Source organism: Terrapene carolina, unplaced genomic scaffold (assembly GCF_002925995.2).
Source record: "Terrapene carolina triunguis isolate 2854851 unplaced genomic scaffold, T_m_triunguis-2.0 Scaffold30, whole genome shotgun sequence".
Classification (NCBI taxonomy): domain Eukaryota; kingdom Metazoa; phylum Chordata; order Testudines; family Emydidae; genus Terrapene; species Terrapene triunguis.
In genome coordinates, this window is record NW_020664381.1 from 9,316,124 (window position 1) to 9,325,097 (window position 8,974).

The 8,974-nt window shown below is 43.5% G+C and overlaps 1 non-coding gene across 1 annotated transcript; it reads right to left on the minus strand.

The window, feature by feature from the left end:
- Nucleotides 1-457: 457 nt before the first annotated feature.
- On the minus strand, nt 458-539 carry TRNAS-AGA. The gene has a single exon. It is a non-coding gene; the product is annotated as a tRNA-Ser (tRNA).
- Nucleotides 540-8,974: the final 8,435 nt, after the last annotated feature.

The following is an 8,974-nucleotide window of genomic DNA, read 5'->3' on the forward strand; positions in this document are numbered from 1 at the left end:
TGTGGATTTATGTCCTTCAATACCCTCATTTGAGATAGGCTTTGAGCTGAGCCCTCCCTTTGCGTTACAATTTTTGGTTGTGCCCCCCCAACTCAGAGGCTAGGTGGCCCGCTGAAGTGAGTCGGGGTGGAGGTGGCACTCTGTCCCCAAGCCCCACTGCATGGGGCTGGCTGAAGCTGCCTGGTGTCACCGCTCACTCCCCCCCAAATGTTCCTCCATGCCCCCCTAGGGAAGCATACCCCACAGTTTGAAAACCTTCGTACTAAATAAAATGTGTTGTCTACCATTACAGGATAGAATATCAGGGTTGGAAGGGACCTCAGGGGGTCATCTAGTTCCTGCTCAAAGCAGGACCAGTCCCCAACTAGCCCCCTCAAGGATTGAACTCTGACAACCCTGGGTTTAGCAGGCCAATGCTCAAACCACTAAGCTATCCCTCCCTCCTCTGAAAGAAACCTGTAGTCGGCAGGATACAAACCTGCGTGGGGAGACCCCAATGGATTTCTAGTCCATTGCCTTAACCACTCGGCCACAACTAGTCTTAAAACAGGGCTTAGCCAGGATTTGAACCTGGGACCTCTCACACCCTAAGTGAGCATCATACCCCTAGACCAATGAGCTACTATATGAGGTATTGCTGCATAAAATTATGAGGTATTTCCTCATAAAATTTCCTCTTTTCCATCATTTATTGCTCATTTCCAGGAAGGTGCAGCTTGGAACAGAGCCTCATCCCTCCACCTTCCCCATATTCCATTAAGCAGAGTCAGCAGCAGCAGGTTAGTCAAAATACAGCACAGAGCCAGCCAGGTCTCTTCAGTCAGAGCTATGCAGTTTACACTCAGAAATGCCATCACCTCACCCTGGCATGAAGCCAGTCCCCCTTTCTAAAAGCCGGCTGTCCATCTTCATGGCAAGAGGCAGGGACACGTTAGTGTCTGGGTGAAACCGTGGACTGGCAACCTCCGCTGATGGCGTCAGCACAAACTGAGCCACACTGGGCATTTTCAACTGGTTCATCAGCTCAGCGGCCCGGGTCAGGATCTCCTCATTGTCTTCCTCACTGTACACTGAGGCCATGGCAGGGCTCTGAACAAATGCTCTAATCTTGGACAGGAACAGGGACATCCTGGGGATCAAATCTTGGCTGCATGAGGCCAGTTTGGTCAGCGTTGTCATGAGAACCGTGATGACACGTGGCAAATACTTTGGGATGCTGGCCAAGGGCCGGAGTTGCGTGATTTCAAACAGAATGGCCTCCAGGGCTTCGAAGAACTTGTTGAGCTGCTCCACAGTACACCTTTTGTCGTATGAGACAGACATGTACTCTCCAATAGCCCAGACCACGCAGGTGAAGATATCCTCTTTGTTCCGGATGTTGCTGACAGTTCCTGAAAACTCCAGATATTTCTTGTGTACCTCCTGACGAGAGCTTGCATACCCCCAAGTGGTACGCGTACCCCAATTTGAAAACCACTGAATTTATTAAAATGACATGGGCATGTCCACAAAATAAGGGACAAAGGAGAACTAGATCACATAATTTATTTGGATTTTCAACACTTGACAAAGTGTCTCAAAAGAGGCCATTAAGGAAACTGAGCAGTCACGGAATAAGAGAGAAAATTCTATCATAAAAAGAAACTGGCTAAGTGACGGAACATGAAGAGTTCATGTTTGTACAGCAAGTCTCACAATAGGGCTTCCCAATACTACTGTAATTCAAATAATAAGTAGGAATATGTCTGGAAAATGCAGGAGGCAGATATTCTAATAAATGTCTCCACATTACTATATAATTATTACTTACTGTATGCATAATAACCTCTACATTAGATAGGGAATTATCATTGCAGGTCAGTAGACTTCTGCACTATGCCTGCAGTCTGCCAAAATCAAGCAATCTATCACCCACGGAGTGTATAAGTGAGTCAGCGTCTCTCCTGGTCTATGTAATCTGGTAATGGTTTGGTTTCATACCTATGGCAAATGTGGGTGTGCAAATTCCCAGTGGAAAGTGAAGTAGAGTTAGTGTCAATACTGTTGGGTAGGAATAAAGTCCCCCTCAGTCCACTCCTGAAATGTCTAGATTTTGTGAAAACTCTAGCATCATGCCATTTGCCTTGCCGCCCTACGTTAATATTCTGGAACTGACTGCAATAATCCTCTCAGGCTTTCCTCTCCATTGAGTAGGAACCCATTCTTTTAATGTACCCCTGAGTTTGCAGAGGTTGCGAGATACAGAATGGGCACATAAATTCCATCAGAAGCTACTGCACAGTTCCAGAATCCCAATTGTTTAAATAGCCCAGTGTTCTCTGGCACATTGCCCACCTGGATCACATGCCCCTGCAGCACTCAGTGTTTTGCCATGCAAACCTTCTAAGACCACAGCATCCATTGTGGACTTGCCAACTTCAAATTGTTTTTCCACAAGTAACTACCCGGGGTAGCCAGCTTTCACAGGGCAATTGTTATGCTTTTTCATAGCAAATGAAGTACTCATCCTGGTGGTCTGATGCTACAATGTTAGGCCATCCTCTCACAGAGGTACAGAAAAGTCTCCTTCCTCCTTCTGAAGCCACTGCTGTTCATCCTAGATCTTGAGAATTATTCAGTCCCATCAGTCTGTGATTGTGGTCTGAACTCAAAAGCAGCACTTAAGAATAAGATCAATCAGCTGAAGTTCAGCTGTCTATTCCAGGGGTGGCAAGTGCACAACAGTTATTTATAATCATCCTATAAAGCACTAATAATCTTATTCTCTAGCTCTTTGTAGGTATTTCTGGAACATCCTCCACCTGCTGACCTCAGCTGCTGCCTCAGATTTCTAGCAGCTTCTTTTCAAAAACTCCCGCAGCAGGAACATTTCTTACTAAACAAAGAGTGACAGCTGAATGTTTATCTGGCCTTAATTTTGAGAACAAGACTAGAAAAGGGCACTGGTACACAGCAAAAAAAATTGAGTTTCGTAGGGGATTATGGGACTTCAACCTCTTCTCTCACAATTCCCCAGGGTTCCCAGAAGGTCTTTCAAAATCTCCCAGAAGCCATTGCTTCATGTAGCCATGCCAGGTACTGAGAGGCACCCAGAAAGCAGTGCAATTATAATGGGTGCACTAGAGTGCAAGTGTGTACATGAGGCAAAATTTTAACTGAAGTGGCCTGCCTAGTAAGGGGCTACTGTACTATTGGCATTGATATCAGTGCTGTCCCATAGGTTCAGTTGTCGAGGGTAGTGGGGGGGTGGGGGGAGGGGATGGGGAGCTCACTGAATTGAATCCATCCCTTGCTACTTCAGGAGCAAAGTGAGAATCTGATTGGGTGATATAGTCCCCTTCCAAATGCTAACTATTTCACAGAGAATCTAATACTGATAGAATTTAGCAAGATTCCAAAAGGATTTCAGTCTATATGGATAACAGGAATATCTAGATTATAATAAGTACTAACGTCTTTGATGACTATTTCATGACAGGTAGTCAAGGGAGGAGGGAGACACAGGAATGGGGAGGAAAGAAGGATAGGAGTTGCAGTAAATCTCTGGGTCTCAGATTAACATGGTAGGAAAGTAAGATTGTTAGTAAGTGCAGGACAGGAGAGACAATGGGCACCAGGAAGGTTATGTCTGTGGATCCAAACAAGAATCTGGACACAATGTGCAAGTAACTGCAGTACTAGATCATTTCTGTTTAACAAAGCATGGGACATATTGGAGAACTGGACCAGGGCAAGAGAGAAACTCTCTCACTTTAATTGTTATGGAACCCTGGCAAAATATAATTTAGATTTTGGGTGGCAGCAGAAGCAGGTCTCATGGACTGCAGACATTTGCATCCAACTTCCCCCTCATCTAATGCTCAGTCATCTTGCCCCCAAACTGCAGTGCTCTTCATCCATTGATTTTATATTGGCAATACAGTCAGGGTGACCAGACAGCAAGTGTGAAAAATCGGGACGGGGGTAGGGGTAATAGGAGCTTATATAAGAAAAAGACCCAAAAATCAGGACTGTCCCTATAAAATCAGGACATCTGGTCACCCTAAATACAGTTGTATTGTATAGGCTATACCAAACGGTATTATTTGAGTGGTAGTGTGTGGTCAGTTCATACAGCTATGTTTTGTTATATAATTAGGTCAAATGTGTTACCATATGACAACCACTAGATGGCACCATTGGCACACGTTTCATTCATACAGCTCAGTTACTCTGATGAGCACCTTAAGTCTAGTCTTTGGTTAATAATTTTAATTTATAAGATTGTCCTTCACACAGTTCCTGGATGCTGAACAAGAAATAAAATATCTGTGCCCAAAGAAAAACTTGCAGCCACCATTTAACTATACAGCATCCCTATATTCATACCTCCTCAATGAACCCTGAGAAAGTAAATGAGTCTTATGCCGCAGGTCAGCAGACTAACAGCCAATTTTTCTAAAGTATTGGCTTTGCATTGGCTCAGTTTTTGGCTGCCTACCTTGAGACACTTCAGGCCCGATTTTCAGAGTCACTGGGTGCCTGCAGCTCCCACTGACTTGAATTAGGGTTGTGGGTGCTCTGCACTTGTTGGCCTTAGGCTCTGGTGAACCTTCAGGGAAGTGAGTTCCATATACAGGCAGATAATGTACTACATGCAGCCCTGTAATGGGGTATGCTCTGTCCTCATCCTCTGATGCCCCAGAAACATCACTAATCATGCCAGTAGGTAGCAATTTCACGTGAATTTATTTATATTCCCATCACCAGTACAGTCTTGTGCAGCAAAGTACTTACAGTGTTTCTAGACCTTTTGCACGGGGCCAGGGAGGACCAGATGTCACCTTTTCCTTGAACTCACCAAGAAGTCTAGGCTCCACTAGCACAGGTGCTCCTCCCCACAGCCTTCCTGTATCCTCTTTTACGCCCCTCCGCTGATGGCTATCTTGTTCATCAGCTCTCCCAGACTGATGAGCTACTTAGCTGCACATCCCCAGATATTCAATAGGTGTTAGCTCCCAGCACTCTGTCAGAAGCCCCCAGACATTCAAATATAGGGACTGTCAGCAAATGTGCCCCAGCTGAGCTCTGCTTCTGCAGACATCCAGAACCCCAACCCTGTGAGGTTTCATTGGTCAGACGAATTCAAATTAAATTAAACCTTAGAGAACCTTTCCCCCCAGCTGTCTTGCTACATTAAAAGTCTATTATAGTTACTTATTACTTTGCATTAGAGTAGTGCCAGAGACCCTAATCAGAACTGATCCCTCTAGGTACAGGGACTGAAGTTCCATGGGAGCAGCACAGAGGGAGGAGACTCCTTACTCCACACACAATGTGCACATGCATAAGACACAGACACAAGTGTCTGGCTCAGACTGGGGCTTGCATGAGAGCTAGTTGGCTGAGGCACAACTCTGATAAGATGGCAGTAATGATGGCAGGCTGGAGGAAGCAAACAGAGGCAATGATGTTGCCCCTCAACTCAACAACAGGGAGCTTAGATTGCATTTTTTTCTTTACTTGGGTTTGCAATTTAGAGATCTTGTTGGGATCTTTGGCTGTTTAATGATGTTCTAAGTGGAGGGGCCTAGCCTGTGAAATATATCTTCCCTTCTCCCCCATCCAGTATGACTGGAGAGGGAGAGGGTGGCTGTTTATGAAAATCCATTTCATGAGGCGTAAAGAGATTAAACACTTCTAGTCTGAGAAGATATCAGAAAGCCCTCAAGTTAGTGCAAATGATTGCACTGATTTCTGTAAGGACAAGGACTGGGCAAATGAATTTTAGTGTTCTGGAAAATAAGTCACAAAGGACTAGAGCTATGAGGAGTTACCACAAACCCCAAGTAAGGGGAAGCACATAGTTGCATTGCCACGAACAGACCAGAGACTATATTGTGACTCGGAGTCATGGGTCAGCACCTGTTTCCGATGTGCTCCGGGGTGGAGTAAGCTGTGCCTTGCCTCTCCACATCAGGTCAGCACCACTGGCTAATGAATTGATAGGTGGTGGAGACAAGACCCTACCCACTCTCCATCTGTGCCTGCCATTTCTCACCAAAATATGCAGGATGGAGACTAGCGGTCCTGCGGCGACTGCTTTCCCCAGTGCTGATGCTCCATATGAAACCAGCATTTACATACATAGCACTCTTTATTTTTACTCCATTAAAAAATGATGCATTATACCCCAATACTGACCTTTATAATCCGTCCTATATTAATCATGATTCTCTTCTGAAAGGAGAAAGCCAGTCATGCAGAATTTGGGCCACTTCCTGCAGTGGTTTTGTGATATGACCACAAGGGCAAATGTCCCCTATGGGATGAGGTTGAGAACAATAAATGCATTTCTGCTAGTGACCTAAATCAGATCTGAACCCAGGTTTCCAGAAGTAAAAGGTTAATGCGCTAACCCATTTAACCCTCAGCATCAGATGTGTAGGGATAAGCAAACAGGACAAAAACAAATATTTAATTTTGTGTTAAATAATGTATTCTTCATCCATAAATTAATAATAAAGTTCACAATATCCTTTAATACCATAACACAGCAACATAACTGGGGATAGGAGCAAGGGCTATAGAGTCCCTATTCCTCTACTTATGACATTAGCAATCAAGCCCCCAGGAAAACTGTGCCTTTGCCTTTATCCAAAGCCCCCTGTTTGCGTACATAGCACTTCAGAGTTATGACTGGCACTGTGTTTTTCAAAGAGTAGCATAGACTATGGTGGACTCTATTTCATCTAATGCACACCTCCCTTTTGTATAACCCTAGATCAGCTTCTATTATTATTGCTAATATCTGAAAGTTATAAAGAGAAACATTGGGAGAGAAAAATAGGGCTTGCTTTTTAATTCTTATAATATAAAAAAGACTAGGAGAGTTTTCTGAAAGGACAATATGAGAATATGGTTGATATTTTGCACACTTAAAAATAGGGATTGTCCCTGCTACAGGCTATTCAGCAAGGGCAGCTAGCTTGTATGTATGGATCTCATGGTTTTGAAACCAATCTGAGTTCCTTTTAATTAAGAAGCAGAAAATAAAGATTTTTTTTCTGGGTTATAAGAAGCCCAGAAGACAATGAGCTTTGGGGCTGTGGGAAAAATTATTTTTTAAGGCACAGGCAGAATTGACAGCAAAATTAATATGAGTGGGAGAAATTAATGCTCGTGCAGAGGACAAGCACAAGGCAAGTCCCACTTAAGTCCATTTTTGAGGGCTTAGTTGGGATTTAAGTGATACATAGTCCTCGTGCTGGGCTGTTAACCACAGGAGTTAATTTCACCCTATGTGCATAGGACATCATGTCCTTCAAATTATACTGTTAACATTTAAAAATGAGTTTTCCAAAAATTGTTTTCTTGGTATTTTTTCAACCACCCTAGTTAAACTTGAAGCATATTTCCTTACTGAAATGACCTCCCCTCTTCTATCTCTGAGGTGCAGTAGTTTCTTTATTGGAGGTCTGCTCAGGATACTAGATTTTTCTTCTCTCAGAAAAAGAATATTAAAGCATGCATTTGGGAGAACAACAAAATGCCAGACCTATAAATAATAGATTTTACAAATGGATAGGGGAGGGATTGAAAAGAAAGTACATCAAATTTTATTTTTACTAGCCTTGTTAAACAAATATCACCTCTTGTGTTTACAATCACAGATCTAGCATCCTCACAATAAAATTCTTATCTGTCTGGTTGTGCTTGGAAAATCTTTTTTTTCCCTCCTGATTCAGCTGCTTATGGCTGGCCCATACACCAATCAAACGGTTCTGATTTTTGTACATGTCAACAGTGACTTTGGTTTTTCAAATTCATAAGCTGTTCATCAACTAGCCTGAATGAAAGGTCATGTGGATTTCTTAATGAGAAGACGGTTTACTTCTTGCAAATTACCTGTGCACAAGTTTCCTGATGTCATGCAAATGGGGTTGAGCAAGTGGAATTTTCTGTTTGTTTCCTCATTCTGCTTCCTTTTAAATGTTTTTTAAGGAAACAAACTTTTTTATTCACACAATTACTGTGAGCCAAAAATAAAAGTTAGTACTGAGGAGGTGGAACAGAGCTACAGGAGGAAGGTGAGGGGTACAACAAACATACAAGCATGCCACAACAGTCTGGATGTTTAAATATAGTGATATGACTTGATAGGCAGAAAAACTAAAACTGTTAGTTGACTTACAGATTTCACCCATTATATGCTGAGGCCTCAGTAAATTAGCTGATGAAACAGGATTTTTATATATATATTAGGGCTGTCAAGCGATTAAAAAAATTAATCGCGATTAATCGCGCTTGTAGCGGGGTGGTTACCCCGCTCCTGCCCTGAAGGGCTTGTTACCCCAAGGGGAGTAAGGTAACGCTTCAGAGAGAAAATGCTAGAAAAATGGTACGGGGAAAGATAGAAAAGGAAAGCCCCTTTTCTCAGAAGAGCGAAGTCGGCTCCCTTCCGTGTCTGTCACTGGTGGATTTAGCTTACAATAAGGGTGTCCCTCCCTCCATGTGTGATATAATAAAAATAAAGAGAGACAAGGTAATATGGTGCAAACAAAGGTAAGTATATTAAGGGCAAAGGTGCAGAAAACTGGGGAAAATGGTGTGTGTGTGTGGGGGGGAAGAAACACAAACTTAACCATACAGTGATTCAGTGACTGGCTTTAGGAGCTTGAAGCTCAGACCCACAAAACCTCCCTTGGCATTTAGAAAAACAATAAAAGAAACCCCAATACAGAAACCTTTCCTATGATTTAGGCGCAGTGGACATAGCATGCAGGTGCGAAGCCCAGGACCTTCTACTCTCCGGCTGATTTAGAGTCTTCGAGGAGGACTACTGGAGAGTCCCGATGACTGTTGGACTTTGTTGCAGGTGGGGAGACCCTCTGGGAAGATGGATACCAGGAAAGCAGGACCCTCCACAGGTAAAATGGATTCAGTTCGCTGTGGCGGGGATAGTGATGACAGACCTCTCCTTCCTCAACCTCGT